This window comes from Mauremys mutica, chromosome 5 (assembly GCF_020497125.1).
Source record: "Mauremys mutica isolate MM-2020 ecotype Southern chromosome 5, ASM2049712v1, whole genome shotgun sequence".
Lineage (NCBI taxonomy): Eukaryota > Metazoa > Chordata > Testudines > Geoemydidae > Mauremys > Mauremys mutica.
The window spans coordinates 65,172,419-65,198,139 of record NC_059076.1 but is presented as its reverse complement, the minus strand read 5'-3'; the positions used below and the strand labels follow the sequence as shown (position 1 = coordinate 65,198,139).

General features: G+C 42.2%; 1 long non-coding RNA gene across 1 annotated transcript; it reads left to right on the top strand.

Annotated features, from left to right (window-relative positions):
• The first annotated feature begins 1,302 nt into the window (after nucleotides 1–1,302).
• Nucleotides 1,303–24,144, top strand: LOC123370963. Its single transcript, XR_006579664.1, has 3 exons — nucleotides 1,303–1,351; nucleotides 21,821–21,923; nucleotides 24,032–24,144. It is a non-coding gene; the product is annotated as an uncharacterized LOC123370963 (long non-coding RNA).
• The last annotated feature ends 1,577 nt before the right edge of the window (nucleotides 24,145–25,721 follow it).

Below are 25,721 nucleotides of genomic sequence, written 5' to 3'. Positions count from 1 at the left end.
TTATTGTGGTAAGGTTTCAGTCTGAAAAAATCTACTGTACCTGTTCAGACACTAGACCAAACACTGGATTAACAGTCAAAAGATCTGTAGATCAGTAATTCAGAAGATGCTGTAAAAATCATTTCCCATGGTTTAAATGAGAGAGCATCATAACACAAAGCAGTATATGTGCCACTGAAACCCTGTAAGAATAACAGCTGCATGATAAATAGGAAGTAGGGCCAGAGACTGCAGGACTACAAGGTTATGCTAAAAACAAACAAACATTTGTGAAATAATCATATCACCACCAGTTTGACCTTCAGACCTTTATCAAGGTTTACTGAGTAAAATAAAATAGTTTCTGAAATACTGGCCAAAGAACCTTAAAACCCACTGAATAGCTGACCATCTTTCTTAGAAAAATCCCTGTGTCATTTAAATTTAGTCATTTTTGAGTTGTGCATGACCAGAAAACAACCTTAACATTTGACAAGTGTAATTATTTTACCTTTCCATATTATAAAAATGAGTGAATGGATTAGGCCTTCCAAAAATAAAGTCACCATTGGGCTGAGAATGAGCATGGAAAATTTCAGCAGAAAAGGAGGGTTTTTTTTTCAGAGAGTCATGACCATTTGATGTCAGGGGGATGATTATTTAAGTTATAACAATGTATGAGATAAGAAAGTATTTAAAAAGCTAGTAGCGATTATTGTCTGTGTTTTAAGTGCTGTATGAGCATTAAGGACTAGATTGTGCAACTCATTCATGTTGGTGAGCATTCATTTACACAGGTGATCACATTGTGTTCAATGGAGCGGTTTGCATAAGGCTCACCATCATGAGTAATAGGTTCACAACACCACATTCCCATATTTTCTTAACTATGGAGACTCTTAATTACTTATTCAAATCTTTTAATAGATGTTAATTGTTTATCCAAGGGCCTCTAAGCACATTTAAAAAAATATATAAAATAACAGGGAGCTAAATTTTTCTCACTTATACAGGTGTAATCCCATTGATTCAAATGTGAATACCAAAAATTAAGTATGTAAAACTTAAGTATCAAAAATTGAGCATGCAAAATACAGTGAGCCATTTATTTGATAGCATTTTGGAGGCAAAATGAGACTAAGATTATGAATAGAATGAAGTTGTGAGGGGCTTTCTTGGGCTCTTGAGTTTTAATTTATTGACTGGCTGTAGTAAAGTGGTCATCATGGGGTTAACTGGGTTACCAGGGTATTATGGGATGGGACCACGCTCAGCCACCATATTACATCCCCTTTTGGTAGGGGAAGTTTTCTCCCCCATTCAGTGTTGCTATGCAGTTAAATAAAGCAGCAAGCTCCCAGCCTGCAGTACTGTAAGTAGAATTTGTTTTTGTCACACTGACTGGTCCCTTAACTTACCTCAGCCACTTTTATCTCCATTTGGTTATTTGATGCTGCTGGTTGGCAGATTTAATGTATTTGTATATTGGTATTTAATGCTGTTATCTAGCCATCTGAAGCCTTATATGGCCCCTCATTACCATAGTAGCTGAGCACCTCAGAATCTTTTAATGCATTTATTCTTAGAACATCCCTGTAAGGTAGTGAACTGCTGGGCAGTTATCAGTGTTATTGCTTCTGTCTGGGTGGAGGAGTTTTTGTTTGTATTGTTGTGAAATAGAAATAAAGACAAATGTCTCAGGCACGTGTTTTTTAGAAATGCATATTTGAGTCTGTTTCCAAAACTGTGTCATTTTATGTATACAATAACAATGTAACATTATCCCCTTTAAAATCCTCTGCTTTTGAATGGCTGAATTATTCCACACCTTCCTAACAGTTTGCTCAGCCAATAGAGAAAACAGGAATATCTAGCCCAGCAAATTGTAAGAAAAGCAAAACGCTAATACCTCTTCTGGCTGTCTTTATACTGGGAATTCTATGGGGTGGTTGATTTCTGATTCTATGATGTGACTGAACACATCCTGCAGCTTACTTGGGATTTAGGGTGCTGAACATCTCACCCTTACAAAATAAGAGTCTAACAAGAATAGAAAATGACAGATCATGAATGACAGTTATTGTAATATGAATGGAAAATGGTGCCATCATCTCTCATTCTCATTACAGTGTTAAAGCTGGGTTGTTGTATTTCTTCTTTAAATGCAATACCAGGGCCCACATGCTATTCTGTTTCATGCTGCAATGCACACAAATCAATACTCAGTATATTTCACTTGGAAAATCTGTTGCAATGACAGTATTCAGCTTCTGTGGTGACCAGCCTCAGTGGGAGTAACCTTATGAACATCAATCGGTTTGGCAAGCAATTTGCAGAGGTCTTTACTCCCTAAATCAGAACTTACCTCTGTATGACAGCCAGGTTGCTAATTCATGAGGCATAATTCATGAGGCAATTGGAGCCAGCCAGTATATTCTCTCCTAAATTGTGAACAGTAAAGTAAAAAATTATGCAAGCCTAGAGAGTTTTCCTGTGGTGTGTACAGTATTACAGGATCTATACAACAAAATCTAGTAGGGTGATTAACTGTTGTTGGTCCCAATTTGCAAACCAAACTAGACATCCAGTATTTTAAACACTTCTTTTTATTGTTTTTCACATCAATGTTTAGTGTTCGATAATTATATGAGCAGTATGGGCCAGATAAGGAATTAACCCAGGACGGGTGAAGTAGGACCAAAATCCCATTGTTGGGCACAGTCCCTGCTCATGGTGCCCTAATGAGTATTAGTTGCCTGAAAGGGGCAGGGTAAGGGAAGGATTATGCTTTCACCCTCCGTAACAGGGTGTCAGTGGGCCCCTCTATCTTCTGCCATTTCTGTGCCCACAAACCAGCCAGAGACCTCTGCTTTGGTGCAATCACCCAGGCCCTTTATGTACAGTACAAATTCCACCACCTTGTAGCTACAGACAGCATCAGGCTTGCAGCCAGCAGGGGAGAGCAGCCTATAACTCCTCTTTTCTTTTTCCCTCCGGGGGAGGGCCCCAGTCTACCTAACACAACAGGGTACTATCCTAACCCGCTTCCATTTAAAGCTACCTCACACTTCTAGGGGCACCTGGGCCAGTGGGCAGTATCTCCTGTCCCCATGGATACACTCCAGGGCCATCTGTGCACCTGGAATTATCCAGGGCAGTTTTATCAGCCCCCTCTGGACAAGTGAGCAGGCTGAAGCTCTATCCACCAGCCCCTATGAGGTCTCCTCCCTACACTCACTGGGATGGTGAACAGCCTCTTCCCCCTTGTCCATCCCCCAGCATTAGTCTAGCCACAAAATTTAGCCCACCCATATTCCATATCTGGGCAGTCCCCCTTTTTATGTCTTGACCTCCCACACTGCCAGCAAACAATCATACTGGCTCTACTGGGAATTCCTTGGGGGTTCTTCCTTCTTATCAGGAAGGGGTTCCCTCAGCTTCTTCCCCAACTCTCTGTCTTTATGGGGGTGGCCCTCCCTTCAGGGAATGGCTTCCTCTGTGTACTCCTCGGTCAACTTGATAGCTGCATAGACCATATTTGGCTGATGTCACCTGACCTAGACTTGGATATTCTCAGGGAGGTGCCTTAGCAGTTGTTTTAGGAGAAGGGTGTCCATTATCTCCTCCACCATTTGCGTCTCAGGCCTCAGCCAGTGGGTGGCCCCAGGGCCGGCTCCAGCTTTTTTGCCACCCCAAGTGGTGAAGCAAAATTAATTAATTAAATAAATAAATAAAGCCACGATCGGCGGCACTTCGGCGGCAGCTCTACCATGCCGCTTCATTCTTTGGTGGCAATTCAGCGGCAGGTCCTTCCCTCCAAGAGGGAGTGAGGGACCCACCACTGAATTGCTGCCAAAGACCCGGACATGCCACCCCTTTCCACTGGCCGCCCCAAGCACCTGCTTCCTTTGCTGGTGCCTGGAGCCGGCCCTGGGTGGCCCAGTCCATCAGTCTCTGGGTGAATGCCCAGGGCCATATAGCCCCCATCCATCGGGCCAACCAGAACTTTTGGCGGTATTTCTCTGCTGACAGGCCCACCCGGTCTAGGATGGCCCCGCCTCACCGTCTCATAGTTCCAGGCCTGTTCCTCACTCAAGGCAATGTAGGTCGCTTGAGCTTCTCCCACCAGGTAAGGAGCAAAACTTAGGACCCATGTTGCCCTATCCCATATGACACCCATGGCTACCCGCTCAAACATACCAAGGAAGGCATCTGGGTCATCTGTTGGGCCCATTTTACAGAGTGCCAAGCCAGCTGCTGCATGCTGGCCTGCTCTTTATAAAGTCCTGTAGGTTTTTCTGCCTGCCAAGTTAGCAAGGCCTGTCTCTCGGCCTGGTGGTACTGCTGGAAGCCTGGCAGGGCCTTCTGCATCTGCTCCTGTTATTTGATGAGCCATTGCAAGGTCTCCTCCATCTCCAGGCTACCAACCACATCCATTGGTTCAGGATTCCAGACAAGCCCCAACATGTAACAGGGCACCAGTGGGCCGCTCTATCTTCTGCCACTTCTGCATCCACAAACCAGCCAGAGACCTCTGCTTTGGTGCAATCACCTGTGCCCTTTATTTACAGTACAAGTTCCCACAACCTTGTAGCTACAGACAGCATCAGGGACTGCTACCTTCTGCAGCCAGCAAGGGAGAGCAGGCTCCAGCTCCCCCTGGCTTCCTTCCTGCCAGCCTTTATGTAGCCCCTGGCTATCGAGGCTGGCAGCCGTTCCCTATTTCCCACTTAGGACTGGCTTACTCAGCCAGTTCCAATTTCCCTTTCCTGATTGGAGCTGGCGTGACAGAGGTCTGGCTCAGAGTTTCCTAGCCAGCACCCTGTCACACCTTCATATCAATCAATGTAGCCAGCCAAGGAAATATCAGGGACATGCTACACTCTCCAAGAGTAAAAGGGCTACTAGTTTGGCACTTGCATCTCAGAAGCTGAATGACGAAGGAATTCTAGACAGAACTTTTCCTGGGCCCCCATGCTGGATAGCAGCCCACCATACCTTTCAGCTTTTCGGTGCGCACCAAAGGAAGAATCTCAGCCTATACAAAGAAGAAATCTCCTGGAAAATTGCACGCCTCATTCCAAGCAAAAAATAATGTTCATGAAACATTAATGCTAAGAGACAGGGCATTCAGAATCAGGAAACAGAGTTATTTGTGGCTGCAATCTAAACCTCGGTAATGCCCCCTTGTCCTTATGCCTTAAAAATTATTCTTCAGTCGTGTACCTTACCATTCAACATCATATGAAAGGTTTGATATTCAGTAAGCAGACAGGCATGCATAATTACAGTTCCCAATTCACGTGTCTATATGTCTACATGTCATTGAAAGTGCAGGTTTTTTACATGTGTACATTCTTTTTAAAAAATGTAGAGACCCAAATGAAATTTTCCCTTTAATATTATTTTTAAAGTATACTAGATTACGTATTAAACTAGTAACATTTCTATCTTTAGTAGAGGCAGTAGGTGTGATCCTAGGAATTACTGCACAATAAACCTTACTAGAATATCAGGTAAATTATTTCAAATGATAATTAACATAGAATTGCAAAACACCTACATTAGATTAACACAATACAATAAAGGCACATGAGCATGGCTTCATTAAAGTAAAATCATACTTCTCTAATGTACTAGAACTCTATGACCACATCAGCAAAACAGTGAAAATCAGGTAGTATAATGGGCTAGATTCTGATTCATGTTATCTGGTAGGGCAAAGAAACTGTAAAGCTTCCCTAACTGGGCAACTGAAGCACAGGTGAATCACCTGTGTTCTGAACTCAGTGGGAAGTAAAATGTCAGGATGGCAAAAGAACACCATTTCTTCATGTAGAAAGACCATCAAAGATGTCAGGATTAATTTAAAATGGGCTATTAGAGAAACTATCTGTGCAGGGAAAATTGATAGCCATGTAATACTACCATGTTCCAAAATATAAGTGTTGTTAAAGTGAGAAGCATTCTTTTTTAATGTTCACCAGATTTGGTAGCCTTTACTCATGTTGAATTTACTCACCAGTCTATTCCCATTGATTTCCATAGACTACTGCACAAATAGATTCTACTCGGTATGAATAAGAGATCCAGAATCTAGTTCTATGTGTATTTTTGGGCCTGGTGTGATAAAGAAGATAATCAATATGGCTGAGACTTGAAAGTGACCACATATAGTTAATTCACCATGTTTACTAATTCTGTGACTAACACACAAATATTTTTTAAATGTTTCAGTTCAATAGATAAACTTTCTGGTAACACATTATAAAGGTAAAATAGTTAAATGTCCAAGAAATATAATAAACTTCTGTCTAGCTGGGAATAATTGTATATTTTGAGCATGTTGAATACATGTGTCCGCTGAAGGAGGTGTTCTTTAATGTGTGGTGTGTGGTTATGGTTTTGAGTAAATTAAATCAAACACAATACTGAACAGACAGAGCAGTGGTACGTTTTGTTTGCAATACAAAGGTCCTTGGTACAAAACATTTATCCACAAACTGCATTGAAAGGACTTTTTTGGTTTTTTGCTGTCAAAGGGCCAAATTGTGTCTTCAGATGCATGCATATGGCTACCACTGAAGTCAGTATATGTGAAGTCATCAGGAGACTTGTGCACACGCTAGTGTTTGGTGTGAACTTTTTAATTCTTTCTTTCTGTTTTAACAAATTAATAACTTTGAGGAATCACATGAAATTGATAGAGCTACTCACGTGCTTAAAGTTAAGCATGTGAATAAGTGCTTCTCTAGATCAGGACCAGAGTGCCTAGCATGTTGCCAGATTGAATCCATACTGTATGTGCATCCCTTGAAGCATTAACTTGGCTGCTAGTCAGAAAGATGCCAGTATCAGAGTGGTTACAGTAGTTTGGAAAATATAGATTTGTGGTACGTCAGTGTTTTACAATATCAATTATAAAGTAAAATTAAAGAGGTCATAATGATTTATACTGATGTACAGGCAAAATTAATTGTTGAATTATAGTTTTATGCAACAGTGATCAAGTTGCAGGGTATTTCCTGGAAATTGATGACTGGCTCATGGCCCAAGCCTATTGAAAGCTTACAGTGAGAAATAAAAAAGTAAGGGTATAGATTTTTAATAAATAGTTATCTGAGTGCATACTCTACAGTGTTGCTAGAAAATTTAAGCTGTGTATATGAGACAGTCAGACTGTTGGTGTGAAAATTCATACAATGAGGTTTGGCTAGGGGAAAGGAAGATATGCCCACACTGGAAACAGAATACCTGCCTTGATGAACCAAAGTACTGCTCATCTTTAGCAACTGGCAAATTTCTAGATCATAGAAATTAGAGACTGTAAAAGCCTAAATGACCTGCCAGTGCAGGATTTAGGAAGTGATCCTAAACATACTAATTTCCAAGCCTCGTGCTTACTAGCATGAGTAGTTCCAGTATGGAGGTCCGGGGGATGCAGACCTTAACCCTGGCCTGTTTTTATTCCCAATTACATATCTAAATCAAATCATGTATTTGCATATGCAAAATTGCTCCTTCAATCCTTTGTATTTGTAAAATTGCCAACCCAAACACAGAAGCTCAGATAAAGCTAGGATGAAAAGCAGAGCCTAAAAGTGCAGTTCAGTTATACATTGAACTTACATATAGACTATTAACAAGTAAACTCAAACCTCACTCTCACCATATAATCGACTATATTTATTGACAGTTTTAAACATAATTCCTATTACTGCTTTTCATAAATGAGATTAATTTTGTAAACTGATCATGGACTCGTGTATGGTGACATTCAGATATCCCCTCAAAGCCAGAAATGTTGTACTTCATACAGGTGACCCACACTAGGGCTGAGGGGTAAAATCCAGGGGCAGGCTGTGTGTCTGACTTTTACCCAAAACAGACAAGTACAGTAACAGGAGAAGAAGCACTGAAACTTTTATGATGCATTGAGGTATTACATGCCTTCAGTGTGAGTTGAGGACCTTCAACTATATGTAGAAGGTGCTCAGCACCAGAAGGGTTTCAAGGTTTATATTTCTGTACTTGCTTGTATTGTGCAAACCCTCCCTCTATCTATCCTGTGGCAAACCTACTTCCTAATTTTCTGAGGTGCTGAGTGCCTCTCTAGCCATTCCATGCAGATCAGTGGGACGTCCTCCAGTAAATGTCAAAAGAGCAATGGGCTACATTGTCAAACTTATCCATTTCTTCTTTGCAGTATGGATGGCAGGACGTTTCTAGGAACATTTCCGTAGGATATTGCATAATAAAATTTATTCTCAGATTTGGTGATAATCATCATCATCACATCATCAATTACTGAAAAAAAATGATTGGCCCACAATTAGCCAGTCATTGGCCTTTATTAAATGGTCAGTGAACTTTACTGGCCATTAGGAAAAGGAATGGTTCTCTCACAGTCATTTCAAAGTACTCTGTGGGAAAGAGAAGTTCCTATGGAAATTTAAGCCAAGTAAAACAGAGTGGGAGAGTGAGAAATGTTGCTTTCTTTGTACTGAAAAACTGGATCACAAGTTTTCTTATATGGGAAATCTTCAAAGGGTCAAACTTCTAAAATTCTTATAGTCTGATTGTTTGGCAGATACCTAAAAATAACACCAGCTTTAAGCCATAAAGTGATTATTTCTTCTATTCTGCAGTTCTGAGTGAATTTGGGAAATCTGATACAGATTACAAGACTAAGCATTAATATCGGTGCATGATTTGATATTTTTAAGGCAAGACCTAAGAAATAACCCAGTATACTTACCAATTTCTACTTCTGCAGTGTTATTGTAGCTGTATCAGGTCAGTTCCAAGATATTAGAAAGACAAGGTGGGTGAGGTAATATCTTTTATTGGACAAACTTCTGTTGGTGAGAGAGACTAGCTTTCAAACTACACAGAGCTCTTCCTCAGACCTCAGAGAGGCAATCAGAGTGTCACAGCTAAACACAAAGTCAAACAGATAGTTTAGCACAGAGGTTCTCAAACTGTGGTCCGTAGAGCCAAGCAGGAGTGGCTCCACTAATTAGGTGCTTGGACCCTGGAGAAGATGCACATGTAAGGTGAGGTGGTGGCCTTGGGGGAATAAGGGATAGATGGGAGGGGGCAGTGGGGTGAGAAGAGGGGATGGGGGGGGGATTTGGGACATGCAGGGCTGCAGTGGCCAGGGAAAGAGGCAACTTTCCCCAGCTCGAGGACTGCAGCTGCCAGGGAGAGGCATCCCTCCTTCCCAGCCCCAGCTCGGGGGCTGCTGTGATGGGGGAGAGAGGGCACATCCATCGCATTAGAAAGGTAAGACCACTGATATTAAAATATGAGTTGTGTGCTTTTATTTGTAGAACAAAAACTTAAGTTATTTATATATATATATAGTGCTTTTATCCAAAGCGCTTTACAATAGTTAGCTAATGGTACAGACAACATTTGGAAAGATTATTAAGTGGTCCACCCAGACCCTCAACAATTTTCAAGTGGTCTGCGAAAAAAAGAGTTTGAGAACCACTGTGTTCAGTATAAGTGGTTTAGCATAGGGGGATTGTGTGTGACTACATGGTAAAATGGCTATAATGATCCTGGAGTTCACATTTGTTGCTGGCATGGTGAAATCTAATTATAGAACACACCACTAGTTTGGGGTGGCTGCCCTGTTTTTTACAGTCTGCTCTGAGGTAGGCACGCTCAGTCGTGAGCCACTCCAGACAGCATGACATAGATTACAAATCTCATTGATGTAAATGGGATTGCAAGGCACTCAGTGCTTTACAGGACTGGTTCATTGCAGTGTAAATAATATATTCTTGTATTTTTTTTTCTCTCAAAGGAATTTTGTTCTGTTAGCAACACACAGATCAATTTAACCAATAATAAAGGAAAAAAGAGAGAAACTATGAAAAGTAATAAAACCTCCAGGAGCTCTTCTATAGCCAGTTAGGCTCGCTGCTTTGGCAGCAGAACTTACAATTAATGTATCAAGTCTCAGCTAGATGAAAGACTTTATTTCAGCCTATCAACTGCTGAGACAATTGTGCTTGTTTGGGACAGTGGGGCGCATAAAGCCTAAGATGGCGCACGTGAGAACTGGGGACAAAACATTCTTGGTACAGGAAATCTGGCTATAGACTGAACTTCCAGAAGAGATTAGGTGAGTCCAGAGTCTGGCCATCTTTCAGAAATGCTGAAAATCCTTCCTCTTGAAAAAGCCTTTCCACCAGAATAGTATCAGAGGGGTAGCTGTGTTAGTCTGGATCTGTAAAAAGCGACAAAGAGTCCTGTGGCACCTTATAGACTGACAGACGTATTGGAGCATGAGCTTTCATGGGTGAATACATCTGACGAAGTGGGTATTCACCCACGAAAGCTCATGCTCCAATACTTCTGTCAGTCTATAAGGTGCCACAGGACTCTTTGTCACCAGAAGAATGTCATTCACAAAAGACGCTTTCACCTACCCAAACACTCACCTAACTGAAAATAAAACAAAATAAAAACTTGTAAAAACCAAAGAAATAAATGAAGAAAAATGTGCTCAAGTGAGTGGGGGGGGGGCAGTGTACAATCCTAAAATAGGTAGGTATGTCCTTCAGTTTTAGATTCCAAGTGGTATCCAGGATGCTGGTTTGTGTGTGATGTGGGCCTTTCTGTAAACTAGACTTTCAACAAATTTAACAAAGCTGAGATGACAAGGAAAGTTTATGGCTAAGCTATATTTTTACCCAGATTCTCTGGTTTATCTGAGCTAACCACACCCCTTCCTCTGTGTCATGCCTCCTGTTCTTAGGACTTTGAGAGGAGTGACATAGAGCACTATACACTAGCTCTCTACCACACAGAGATTGCCTTTTTGAAAGGGAACTCCCAGGATAGCTAGTTACTGATGGTCATGTCACCAGAGCAGCCCAGTCTGGCCCACTGAATTTATGGATGAAGAAGTCCAGCATTCCTTTGATCATGAGGATCCTAGTGGAAATTCCAGTTACAATTTTTTCAAAAAAATTCAACATTTTTATTAAAAAATGTCAGTTTTTAGTTCCACTTAGAACTAGGTTTTCACACAAATCCGCTGGTCTCCTGGTTCCTGTGACTACATGTCTCTTGGTAGAAACAAAGACAGATCTCTAGAAACAATTAAAGACCAACTGAATGATTCTAAAGGAATCTGTTGGATTCCCAGTGGAGGCTAAAATACCTTTCTTTTACTGAAATCTGAATAATTGAAATATCTTGCTCAAATGAAGTAGGTCTCTTCTTTCTGCAATGTAGGGATGAGGAATGGAAAGTACAGTAATTTATTTAATGAAACTCTTAAAAAAACCCATCTAACTTCTCACCCTCACTCAAAATGATTCTCCTTAGCTGTGCTGTTGATCTGCTACATGAATCCTCTATTTCAATTGCCTTACAGTCCCAAGGCAATACCTGATTAAATAGTGCTGTAAGGAAAACAGGACACTAAGAGTGGCATTGAACAATGTAGGCGTAGATTACCTTGGTTTTGTGGAAAGAAGTGACTACAAATTACCATAGGAATTATTATTAAAGTAGAGAGATTAAACACTTCTTATCATGAAGAGCACTGAATAAAATTAGTGATGTGTTATGGAATTGCATAAAAATTGCATTCTATGGAATTTTGCTGCATATGCTGTGGCATATGATGATCTTATTAATAGCCTAGTTGAAAGGCACCAGATAATGAACAGAACCTCCTGCATCTAATAGGTTAAAGGAAAATAACCTTTATAAAAACAAAACATAGTTCATGTTATTAATATCCATGTTTTCTCCGCTGTAGCGGAATGTTTTAGGTGCTGTGTTATTTCAGTGTTTCTTTTACCATAAAAGGAACTTGAAACCGCAAGAGTAGAGAACATACATCAATAGCAACAAGTGAATTAGATACAGAAACCAAACTTTGACTTGGAGTCAATGAACTCCAGGGAGTAGCGTCTGCTTATTCTGGGTCTAAATCTAGCCCAAATCTTGAGCTTTGAATCTCGACCGTGGCATGAAACATACCATAATAGTCAACTTCAACAGTTAATTAGATTCAGGGAGCCATATGTTGCACAGACTTTGATGGGGTTGTACAGAGTGTATGTCAATATAGAATTTGGCATAAGAAATTTTCATGTGTCAGTTGGGAATGTAAAATAATTGTTGTTTTAATTAGAGAAGACCATTGATTGCAACTATTATGATTTATTCAAGTTTAAAAGTTACTGATGAGTACTGAGGAAAGGTTCTCACAACAATTAGACTTTTTATAATAGAAATGACTGAAGAAAGAACAGTGGAGCATTTTAATTTCTCTACAGTTATTTTTGAATTAAAAAATCAGGCAGATAATGAAAGTAAGCAGACATAGCTGATAAGCAAACAGTATGTGTCTTTAAAGGCAAGACTATAAACCTATCCAATGTATTTCTACTGCTTGTGTGATTGTTCCACCCCAAAGCTGGGAAGCTGGAATCAAGAGGAGCCACCTTAGCCCAGGATGGGAATGGAGCACCAAGTTAGAGGGTGCTGGTGCACGGCCAAGAATGTCCCAGTGGGAGTGAGTGAGGAGCTTGGGGTCAATTGATGGTGAGCTATGGGGTGATTGGGGGATGTTGAGGAGGCTACAGGGGAAGGGCAGAGGGGAGAGTGGGGGTGAGGAGTGGGGAGCTGAGGTGTTGGGGGGCTGCATGGGATGTATGAATGGGATGTGTGTCAAGGCTCTTGAAGATGTGGGTGGGGGCTGCCAGGATAAGTGGGGGCTGGTGGAGGGTTGTTGGAGTGTATGTGGGGTAGATGAGGCATTTGGGTGTCTGTGTGGGGTGAGGTGGGCAGAGGGTCTCTGTGTGAGGTGGGGAGAGAGGAATTCTGGGTCTGCATGGGGCGGCGATGCTTTGATATCTAGTTTACAAAAGGTGGGGACCCGTAACTTACATGGTACACAGAGCTCCACAACTCTTTAAGCCGGGCCTGCTCCTCCTACCCCACAGTGTCTTGCTAACAGTGTAGCCAAGTCAGGGTTAGCAGCTGAGAATCCCAAACAGAGATAGGTGCTCCCCTGCATCCTATAGCACACACCCCTTTAGTTAGCATCTCCTATTGGCTAGCTTAGGTGGCTCCCTGCTTAGTGAGCTGGTTTTTGTGAATCACTGCCCTGGTCTACACTACGAGTTTAGGTTGAATTTAGCAGTGTTAGATCGATTTAACCCTGCACCCGTCCACACAACGAAGCCTTAAAGGGCTCTAAAAATCAATTTCTGTACTCCTCCCTGACAAGGGGATTAGTGCTGAAATCGACCCTGATGGGTTGAATTTGGGGTAGTGTGGATGCAATTCTACGGTACTGGCGTTCGGGAGCTATCCCAGAGTGCTCCACTGTGACCACTCTGGACAGCGCTCTCAACTCAGATGTACTGGCGAGGTAGACAGGAAAAGCCCCGTGAACTTTTGAATTTCATTTCCTGTTTGGCCAGCGTGGCAAATTTATCAGCACAGGTGACCATGCAGAGCTCATCAGCACAGGTGACCATGCAGTCCCAGAATCACAAAAAAGCTCCAGTATGGACCGAACAGGAGGTACTGCATCTGATCGCTGTATGGGGAGATGAATTTGTGCTATCCAAACTCCATTACAAAAGATGAAATGCCGGAATATTTGAAAAAATCTCCAAGAGTATGAAGGACAGAGGTTATAACAGGTACCCGCAGCAGTGCCGTGTGAAACTTAAGGAGCTCAGGCAAGCCTACCAAAGAACCAGAGAGGCAAACGGCCGCTCCGGGTCAGAGCCCCAGACATGCCGCTTCTATGATGAGCTGCATGCCATTCTAGGGAGTGCCCCTACAACTACCCTACTGCTGTGGTTCCTTCCTCCCCCACCCCTCCTGGGCTACCTTGGCAGTTCTCCACCCATTTGTGTGATGAATTAATAAAGAATGCATGAGTTTGAAACAATAATGACTTTACTGCCTCTGCAAGCAGAGATCAAAGGCGGGGAGGGGAGGGCGATTGGCTTACAGGGAAGTAGAGTGAACCAAGGGGAGTGGGTTTTCATCAAGGAGAAACAAACAGAACTGTCAAACCGTAGCCTGTCCAGTCATGAAACTGGTTTTCAAAGCTTCATTGATGCACAGTGCACCCTGCTGTGCTCTTCTAACCGCCCTGGTGTCTGGCTGTGCGTAATCAGTGGCCAGGCGGTTTGCCTCAACCTCCCACCCTGCCATAAACATCTCCCCCTTACTCTCACAGATATTGTGGAGCACACAGCAAGGAGTAATAACTATGGGAATATTGGTTTCACTGAGGTCTAACCGAGTCAGTAAACTGCGCCAGCGAGCTTTTAAATGTCCAAAGGCACATTCTACCACCATTATGCATTTGCTCAGCCTATAGTTGAACTGCTCCTTACTACTGTCCAGGCTTCATGAGCCATGGGAGCAAGGGGTAGGATGCGGTAGGTGCGACCGCGCGGTGCTGCTGACTGAGAGAGCAGCCTGAGGCAGAAGCCTCCAGCTGGCATGATATTCCAGGCAGGACTGAATCTCCATTAGACGAAACTTAAAGAAGAGAATGACCTGAGGAGTCATTCCCATTTTTGTCCAGGTGTCCCCAACCGATGTCACCGAGGTTGGCCAGGAGCACCCATGTCTGCCCAGGCACCCCCGACCAACCTAACCGAGGTTGGCCAGGAGCACCCATGGGACAATGACGATGGGTTAGCGGTCATATTGCACTGTCTGCTGTCCACAAGGCAAGGGGATACTGCTGTGTAGCAATGCAGTACTGCATCTGCCAGCAGCACCCAAGAGACATACGATGACAGTGAGCCGAGCGGGCTCCATGCTTGCCATGGTATGTCGTCTGCATGGGTAACCAGGAAAAAAGGCGAGAAACGATTTTTTGCCATTGCTTTCACGTAGGGAGGGAGGGAAGGGGGCCTGACGACATGTACCCAGAACCACCCATGACAATGTTTTTGCCCCATCAGGCATTAGGAGCTCAACCCAGAATTCCAATGGGCGGCGGACTCTGTGGGAACTGTGGGATAGCTACCACAGTGCAACGCCCCGAAAGTCAACACTAGCATTGGTACTGTGGATGCACACCGCCGACTTAATGCACTTAGTGGGGATACACACAATAGACTGTATCAAATTGATTTCTAAAAAACTGATTTCTATTAAATCGACCTAATTTCATAGTATAGACATACCCACTGTCTGAGGTGCCTATCTCTTCCCATTCACTGCACAGGAGCTTAGATGCCCAATTCAGGTGTTGTGAATCTCAGTCTAAGGTGCCTAACTGTGTTAGCACAATGGAACCCCCATTCTGATTGGCACCCTTAGGCATTACTGTTGATGATGAAAATACTGCTCAAGCAATGAAAAGTCTTGAGACATTTTCTCACTTTCAGTAGTATATTGGAGTTCTACTGAAGGCCAAATCCTACTCCCTGTAATCATGCAGGTATTCTCATTTGAGACAATCAGACTAGGCCTGTATGATAAATAAGACAAATGGGAGTTGGCTGTTAGTGATATTTCTCTAAATTGGAGGATGAGGAGGAGATCATGGGAGGTAACAAATGCGACCTAGAAGAATGAATTACAAATAAGTTATAAATAATAAAATCCATATTTTTATGTTTTCATATAAAACATAATCATGTGTGCCAGGATACCACAATTTGCATCCATTGCTTTGATACCACAAAGCAGAGGCAGGTGTCACACAACATGGTCTGACAGACAGCAGATGATGTTGCTTTGGCCACTGTGGAAACCACACATCTCATTAAAGGCACATACTTGGTACTGTTGCAATTGAGACATTATAGATTTTTTTTGTTCAAAAAGTTCTCATTGTTATTTTGACAGCTGAGTTGCCAGGGTTACAAGTACAAACAGTGTAAAAGAAAAATGAGTGATTTTTTTTCTTTTTTTACTGTATTCATTAATATTGCTCTGAGTTTGAAATAGATCCCGTGCTTAAGGCCCTGTGTAAATCACTATGTATGTATGTAGAAAATTCATCACCATGTAAGTGGCAAAGTCATGAATTTCATGGAGTTTGCACTGAAAGAATTTTACAAGCAAACTTGGTGACTATGCACGGAATGAATTTCACCAGCAGCCCTTGATGCTTACTAAGTTTGGACACTGCACTCCGTTCTTTCATCCGTGTGAACAGCAGTCTGCTCTTCCGCATGTGCACAGCACCGTAAGCTAAAATAATACTTGAAAGATCACAGTTTGGGAGCATTTTCACAGTTCCATGTCTTCCATGAAATTGTGATTTACACTTGGTGCTACCTATATGATATGTAAAATATGGACAGCTTTCCTGACACATGGATCCTGATCCTATTAAAGTTGATGGAAATGCTGTCGTTTACTTCAGTGAGAATTGGATCTCGGACAAAATGCAAACTGAGGAAAAAATATACATTTCCCAGGGTTTTTCTGTATTTAAAGTCCTAAATAGGTTGTCACTGAGTGTGGGGTAGAGGTATCACATCCTGTAGGTTTGCAAAAGAGATTGATAACACAAATATGGATGTCAAGTATCGGAGTGTGGGGGGGTAGCCATGTTAGTCTGTATCCACAAAAACAACAAGGAGTCTGGTGGCACCTTAAAGACTAACAGATTTATTTGGGCATAAGCTTTCATGGGTAAAAAACTCACTTCCTCACACAGAACTTGCTGCGGCTCAGCCCTGGCACAAATCAATTAGTGGAGTTTAGTGAGGCATGCAATTCTACATTTGCATCCAAGACATGCCATCACACGTATAATGTGTGCAAGGTCATACTGTGTGGAACATGCCAATTTGTCCTACAAAATGCATCCTCGATGCAGTGTGACCTTGCACGTACAGTGCATGCAAGGTCACACGCTGCAGAAAATGCCATATTGTTTTGCTTGAGCCCCAGTCCCTCTTTCTTTAGAAATTAAGCACTGTGTAAAAGTAAACATATTAGCTAACATTGTCATTGAGGCACAAGAATCAAATGAAAATGTGCCCACTCTTAGAGTTGACCGCTAACTTGCCAGAATTACAAAAGGAAAAATTGGGATTACTACTACACTCAGTCTGATGGAGCCAAATCCAAAGGTGCCATATTGTGATGTAAATTACATGGTGCTGAATCACTGCAAGGTGGAATAAGTGAGTGTAGTATATGCTGAAGGAGATGGCAGGGCTGAGCAGGAAATGCAGTCAAGAAGAGAGTGTAAAATAAGCCAAGTTTTCCATGCTAACTTTGCTTCAGGAAAGCTTTCTATGTGTCAACTGACCAGATAGCAACCCTCCCCTGGGTAACAATTCTGAACAATACAATTTTTAAAAGTAGCAGCTGAGTAAAAATGGATATTTAAGGGATTGATAATTAGATCTACTGTCCTCATCACTCAGTCTATCTATTCTAGTTTGCCTCATATTAGCAATGACAAATGTTACCCTCTCACAGCCATTCAGTGGCGTCTGTGAAATGACCAGACTATCTCACTCCAAATTCTAGTGAGAAAGTGTCCCATTCACAAAGATCACTCTCGTAATTGGCGTTAACACTCCTATTAACAATCTATGTATAAAGGCCCAGGACAGAATGAACATAGACATTTCTGATCTGCTTTCCTCCTTTAACCTCTCCACTTTCACTTGTAGCCCCATCGCATCTCCTGATCTCCTTCATAGTTGCTTTCATCCCCTTCCTTATTCTTCTCCTTACATTCTCACTCTCCTCTGGCTCTTCCCCCCAATACAAGCATGCTCTAGTCTCACCAATTTTTTAAAAAAACATAATTGACTTCACTTGCCTGTCCAGCTACCTCTACACCTGCCTTTTCCATTTCAGCTCTAAACTCCTTGAATATGTCTGTAATCATTGTCTGGAGTTCCTCTCTTCCAGTTCCACCATAAAAACTCTCCAATCTTGCTTCTGGTCCTTACACTCCACAGAAACATTCTCACCAACATCTCTTATGAATTCTTCCTAGCCAGAGTTTCAAACCAGTACTCCATCGACCATGCTCTTCCTTGAAATCTTGTCATTCTTTAGCTTCTGTGAACTCTGTCCTCCCCTGGTTCTCTCCTACTTCTCATTGCTTCTTCATTGTGTCTGTTGGGAGATCTTCTATCTGCATCCTCCAACTTTCTGTGGGGGCTCCACAGGGCACTGTCCTTGGTCCCTTTCCTGTCTCCCTCTGCAACTGATTTCTGGGCAATCTCTGCAAACACAAATTCAGCTATCATCTCTACTCTGACAAATCACAGATCTCTCTACTCCAGACTTGTCATCTTCTGTCCAGACTAAAACCTTGACCTGTCTCACTGGCCTCCCCTCATTCAGCTCAAGTGAATCATGGCTAAAATAGAGCTCTTAATCTTGGCCCCTCCTATTTCCTTCTATGGCAGTGGACCACACACCACTGTCAGTCTTGTAACTTGGGTGTCATCTTTAGACATCTCTCTATGGCTTCACATCTAGGCTGTCTAAATCTTGCTGATTCTTTCCACATAACACTGCATTCACAAAGCCAAAATTAATGTGCAAGCTCTCATTATCTTACCTCTTAACAACTGCCCCCTTCTTTTCTCTGATCTTCACAAATGTGATTGTGTCCTCCTCATACTATTCAGAAAGCTGCTTCAAAGATCACTTTTCTAGTCCATTGCTTTGACTGTGTAATCCATCTTTGGCATCCCTTTGCCGGCTCCCTCTTCTCTATATCATCAGACATACGTTGCTTGTCTTACCTTTCAAGGCCCTTCACAGCCTCACTATACTTATTATCACTTATTCACTATCAAAGGTTGATGCCCACTTCTGATCAGCCCATGATGTCTGCCTCCATCACTCACTTGTGAAATTTGCAAACAAGCACCCTGGTCCTTTCTCCCAGTCTGTTCCTCCAGCTTGGGAGGAGCACTCCATAAACATCTGTAAGTGACCTCATTATCCACCCTCAAAACCCTCTTTAAAACTCTCCTTTTCTGTGATGCCTACAAAAAAAATGACAATGGTTAGGTTGCTGATATGCTGATACCACAACCTATCATGCTGACCAGTACTGTCTCATTGTTTCCTTGCACTCATGTACTTGTCTGTATCCACCTCTTGCATCTTTTCTGTGCTTCTGTTAGACTTCCATCATTCTAGTACTCATTAGCCATCACAAATGGCAGTGCCAGAGGAGCAACATTATAGGGTAATGTAATCCTGCCACCACTTTTCATTGTAATATTGGCAGTTACCTTTTTGTGTCTTTGAGGCAGAATGTCAAGTAAAGGGTGCATTATCTAGTATGCCTGTCATGTTCAGTGGTCCCCTAGTGGTTATGCCAAGGGGTAAATGCTATGTTTATATATAGAATGAAGAGTAGAATCTCTTTGGTTTCTGTTTGTAAATCTTCTAAAGGGTGGTGTATGTATTGTCCCGGGTTGTTCTGGAAGTTGGGGAATAAAGAAGTGACTGGAGGCTGTTAATACTACTATGCCTGCTTATATCTCTAGAGTTTATATTTAAAGCCTCTGCTAAAGGACCTCACAACCATTTGGACACTTGAGATACCAAGAAGCTTCCAAATTTGGGAACATGGAGCACTGGGCTCCATGGAACTGACAGCAGCAGTGTAGGGGCAACAGTTTTCACATGGTTCTGTTTGAACCAATAATGAACATGCTCCTCATTACTCAGCTCCATTTGTCCCAGCAACAGCACAGTGACCTGAACACTAATCAGCAAGTACAGTTGGCACAAAGACTTGGAATTACCAGTCCTTTCCCCTTATAAGTTAGATGGTATAGAGAGGTGCCTATGGGAGAAGGGGAAAGAAATGGCAAAATCCAAACAAGAGGACCATGAAGGAGCTGGTGAGCCTCTGACCACAATCATGTAAAAGAAGTGTGACTGGAAACCTTCATCTGAAAGAAAGAAAGAAAGAAGGAAAAAGAACAAACCATCCTCTTATGAGCTAGAAAAGGAGACAGGGTGTCTTTTCTCCTAGGAAGATAGTGCAGTATCACAAGACCTCATCGGAGGATGGAGGAGACTAGCTATAGGGGCCAGGATTTGGACTTTTGGCCAGACGTTTTTGTGAACTGTGCAAGTGGGGGAATGGGAGCAAGGAATGACTTCACTTGAGCTCTAAATCACATGACTGGCTTAGTCACAGAGGTGTAATTTTCATGATATTTCAATGAGCAGTTTTATTCCAGAGGTACCCATCTCCTTTCTGAGATTCCTTTTAGGAAGAGGGAACTGAGGCACAGAGAGGCTAGGTGATTTACCCAAGGTTACCTGGAAGACCAGGCTAGAGTAGGAGACCCACATTCAATTCCCTATGTTCCAGCTGATTGCCTCAACCACTGGGTTATCCTTCCTCCCTTTGTGTGATGTAAGGGCACAGAATCTGGCCCAAGATGAACAGTGAGGTATTCATGCCCTCCCATGAATTCCAGCAAGCCCGTACTCCGTACTGATTTTTTGTAACGTGAAAAACCTTTTTTTTTTAAAAAAAAAAAGATGAAATAGTGCTGCATCTATTTTGCATTGAGTCAGTAATATGTCAAAGCTGTTTTCTTATTTTATAAAATGTATTAAGAAATTGATTCTGCTTTGGTAATTAGCACATTGCAACATTCCAGGCAGAGCCTGACAGTATATCAGGGACCATTTTTGTTGAATAATTGTAAATGGAAAAGAAACCCAGCAGCATGAAATGTGACATGCACTAATTGGGTCTTGCAACCAGTGCTGCTCTTGCCATTAGTGGTTGTCTAAGAACCACCTGGTGAACATTAATTAAACAACATTCCCTGTGTACAGCATATTGCTTGCTTGAGAGCAATTATCTCTTGAGCATACATGAGATACATGCCCTGACTCATTATAACCTGCAGTAATTAGTTGGGAAAGCAGAAGACCAGAGTAAGCTCAAGGAGTTCCAATTGATCAGTCATGAAGCCACCAGAATTTTGATCACAGCTTCTATGTAAAATACAAACCTGTGGCCATTGACTTTCCATTGAAGTATCATGTTATTATTCTACACTCTAAATTTTGTGTATGTGCCATTCAATTGACACCGGCTTATCTTTAATTTTTCCATAATATTTTGCTTTCTTGTGCTTTAAAAGGTATATATAGCCCTAGGATTGAATGAGCTGTTAAGACTTTTCCCCTTTATCCCAATCTTGCTTGAAGCAATGTTTGTCTTATCTAAGATAAAAGATGTGTTAGAAATTGTTTGCTAATGTGTTCTAACAAACAATCTAAAAATCTAGCATAGACAAGGCAGATATTCTTTTACCACATGCAACTGGTGAAGAATGAAGCAAAAGAGAGAATTTAGGCTTAAACTTGACCAGCTTGCATGAGGTAAAAACACATGCAATCTATATTAGAATTTTAGAACATCTTAATTAGCACATTAACTAACACATTCTCCAACACACCTTTATCTCAATCAAACACTTCATTGATTCATCATACAGGGCAGTCTGCCCCTTTAAGGGCCTGGAAGTCTTGAAGCAGTCACCTTCTTGCTGCTATTATATCTGTGCAGGCTGGGAGACTTAATGTTATTACCCCTACTGTTCTTGAATCTGGGTCTGGAGGGTTCCTACCCAGCAATTTGCTATGAATGACCTGAACAGGCGAGACCAAAAGATCTGAAGTTACATCAGTGAGGATTTCCCTGGGCCTGATTAGAGGAACATGAATTCTAATTGGTTAGGGCTTCCTATTTAAACCCAAAAAGTGGCATAGGAAGTTGTCTGACTATCTGGGGGTCTACCTGGTTGCTATATTAGACTCTGCTTCCCTGCCTTGTTTTGATCCTTGCTCCTAGACTCTGATTCTGGCTCTGACCCTGGGCTTGACTTCCAACTCTGATTCCTGCTCCAACCATCTACATCTTGGCCCCAATGCTTAAAAGGAGGACAGCCCTGCAGGTGAGCAAACAGATTATTTCTGGTGGGAAGGGTGGGAAGAAGCCTTGTTGAGGGCCAGGAGCTGTCTAAGGACTCTGGCTGGGTAGAGCCCTTTGTAGGATGGTGAGCCTGGACTGGACTGGATTGATGGATGTTGAGAAAGGCTGCTTTTCCTGGGACCTTCCTGTAAAGAAGCCAACTGAATGCTGAGCCTGGCTGGGCTGACGTTTCATTTTTTTTGTATGCTTTTGTTGGACTTCATCTAAGGAACTCTTTTCTCTCTTTCCCCTTCTTCCCCTCCCTTCCTCCCCCAGGGAGCAATGCTTTTAAGTGGTTTGGCTGGAGATTGTTGTGGGGAAACAGAGCTAGAGTGCTGTGATGCTGAGTCTTGCTTGCTGAAGTTGCCAGGAGGTGATACTCTGAGGTAGCATGCTTTCTTAAGGCAAATCTGTACTACAAAATTAAATCGGCTAATTACTGCAGTGACTGTACATCAATGTAACTTTAAACTGGTTTGGCATGTCCACACAAGTGCCTTCTGTTAGTGGTGTGTGTCCTCACCAGTGATTTAACTGTTAGTGTGGGCCCCCCACAGCTGTCCAGGGCCCCCAGATGGAATAGTCAACTTAGGCCTGGTCTACACTAGGGTGGGGGGTCGAACTAAAGTACGCAACTTCAGCTACGCGAATAGCGTAGCTGAAGTCGAACTACCTTAGTTCGAACTTCTTACCTGTCCAGATGCCGCGGGATCAAAGTCCGCAGCTTCCCCGTCGACTCCGCCACCGCCGTTCACGGTGGTGGAGTTCCGGAGTCGACGGGAGCGCGTTCGGAGTTCGAACTATCGCATCTAGATTAGATGCGATAGTTCGAACTCCGAGAAGTCGAACGCTACCCGTCAACCCGGCAGTAAGTATGGACGTACCCACAGTGTCTATACTAACGCTGCATAGCCCTAGCTACATCAACCTAAGCGCTATGCCTCCTGCGGAGCTGGAGTTATTAGGCAGTGAGCAACATATATAGGCAGGAGCAACTCTGTAGTGTAGACCAAGCCTAACCGTTACTCTTCCTTATGATGGCTGGTTCACTTCACTTTGTCATAGCATTTACTGAGTCCATTTAAAGGGCACCTGTTTTAACACTTTTCTGAATAGCACTATTAAAAGCCTCTTCAACCATTCAGAAAAGACTCCCGTTGATGTAAAGGGGCCTTGAGTGAGGCCCTAAGGGCCAAAGGCACTTACTCTGAATTAGTGAAGCATTTAAATTTAAGCATATGCCTAAAGCTAAGCATGTGAATATTTCCAATGAGTCTAATAGTTAAAATTCCCAGAAGATTGTATCCATTTTAAAATGAGGGTGGGTAATGCAACTAAAGACTATTTTAATCAATGAAGTGTTTCTGGGATTTGCCTAGCACTCGATGTCACTCTGTCAGAGCATTCAATGTGTTGTCATCCTTTGGACTTCTCTAAGGACAACAACATGATTGACAAGTCTGTTTCATGACAATTTTTGAAGTGCCTTTATTCTGCATTGGAATAAAAAAAATTCAAAGGCTTCCCCCGCCCCCTAAAACTGAAACTTGTTAAAATGGCTGTATTCTGTTTGAAAACCTGAGATTTTTTTTTTATTTACGCCTCTGTCTGGTCAGACGTGACCAGAGGGCTCTTGGCGTCAAAAAACTTCTTGATGGATACTTTATGGAAATAAATACATCTCTGTGAAAAGTTTTTACTGGAAAAGTAATATTAGATAAGTATATGACCTAGTTGTCACAAATAAAAAGCAGAAGTAGCTGTTGGTGGTGGGACGTAAGTCACAATATTTTGGTGCTGATTTGTCTGTACCAGAGAGATCGTTACACAGCTGTAACTGGCTGTCTCCTATTCTATTTGTAAACAGTTTGCTTTAGCTTGTGGACATATTGATTCATTCTGAGTCATTCCTTTTCTATGTCAGAACTGCCAACAGCAATAATTGCTCTAAAAATAAATACAAACAACATTGAATTGAAGCTTCCAAATTCATTTTATTCAGTAGTTCTCATGGATAATTGGATGTCAAAGATATGTACTGCCTCAACTGACTTGAATTAGTGATTTTTAGTTGTGCTGTAATTCTCATAGCCTCAGATGTATCACAGCATGTCCAGCTTCTCTGATTCTCCCAAAACAGTCCAGGCTGTCTTGAGATTCCTTTAAATACTAGGAGCAGGCCCTTGCAGTATGTGCACATCTTGGTGAGTCTCTTTCCTTTATCATCCTTCATATAAAGGAAAGTGTATATAATGGGCAACGTTGTTTGTTTGTTTTCACAGTACCAAACTCAAACTTGTTAAAACGTGTACAATATTCTCTATACTAGTTATTTATTCAGCATGAGGCAGTTAAGGGAGATACTCAAACTGAAGTCTTTGACATGAGTTTGTACTCTCCAGTCCTGTGAAAGGCATAGCTAATGTATAACCCTTGACTCTTCAGAACATATCTAGCCAGGAAACCAGGCAGCATCCCAAAGGAGCTATGTGCCCACCCTCTGCATTGTGATTAAGATGCATATGAAGAGGGTAAATAGGAAAAGGGTAAAGCCTTAACTGAGTAAATTATAATTAACACTGCAGCCAAAATCAGGGGTCTTGCTCTGGGCACCAAATTGTTACAATGTATCAATGTGAGGGGAGAGATGAAGAATGTTATGGACCCCTGCTAAGAAGTCACAAGTACGACTGTCCCTGCATTGAGATCTAATTGATCTCTGTGCAAATAAGGATAAGGGACAAGAGAAGATAAACTAAAAAGATGCTTTATTTAACATAAGGGAAGTATATGGACCAAATATCTCTGTGGCTTGCATGAGCATGAAGTCCAGAACCCTCTCCCTCTACAAAAGACAGACAAAGATACTTAAAGATCAAAGTTCGTCTGATTGTCTGCCTCAGCCTCAAGATGTTGGATTCGGACCTACCAATGTGCTTGGGAATGACAGGCAGCACAGGATGGACTCAGACCTATGACTGATCAATCAGGATCGGGATTACTTCTCAGGTAAGTAGCTGTGGTGGTATCTCTGAGATCTTCCAGCAGTTCTTGAATTGAGAACATGGGCTGCTGCTAGGTAGGACAGCACCCTAGAACCTGTAGGGGGGGCTTATATATTCTCTAGGCAGACTAGTGACTACCTGACCAGTCCTTTTCCCACCTTTCCACAAAAGAGTGCCAAACTCAAACAAAAGGGCACCAAAGTTCCAAAGAGAAGGGCAGCTAACATGGCTGCCCAAAAACTACTAGACACCATTCAAGATGGTGGGTTTTTTAAAACAAATTTTTGACATTATCATTTCCCAGGTAAAAATACCAGATACTACATAGACCTAAATCAGAGTATGCATATTAAAACATGAATAATGCTGTACAGTGGAGTATGAACTGGCAATGAAAAATACTGACCACATTTCATCATAGGCTGTATAACAGGAGTTAAAGCAGAGTGGTGGGTGACTTTTGGGGGGGGGGGGCGGAGGGGTGGGATGGTGTCTTCCCTGGCAACAGCCTGTGACTGGCAAAGAAAGCACTGGCATTATATTGCCCCACAAATCAGAAGAAGCTGGGTGACAAGAAAAAAAGAGAAAAACACCAATCTTCAGCAGTCCTAGAGAGATTCCAGAAAAACATGGTCCTGTTTTCTCTGCAAGTTTACCACAATGCTTAAATTTGACTTTTTGACTCCTGTCTTTCCAGAGACATCACAAACATCTGGCATTTAACTAATGGCTCTATTTATATTACCTTTGAAATTTTAGACCAATGCAATTGCAGT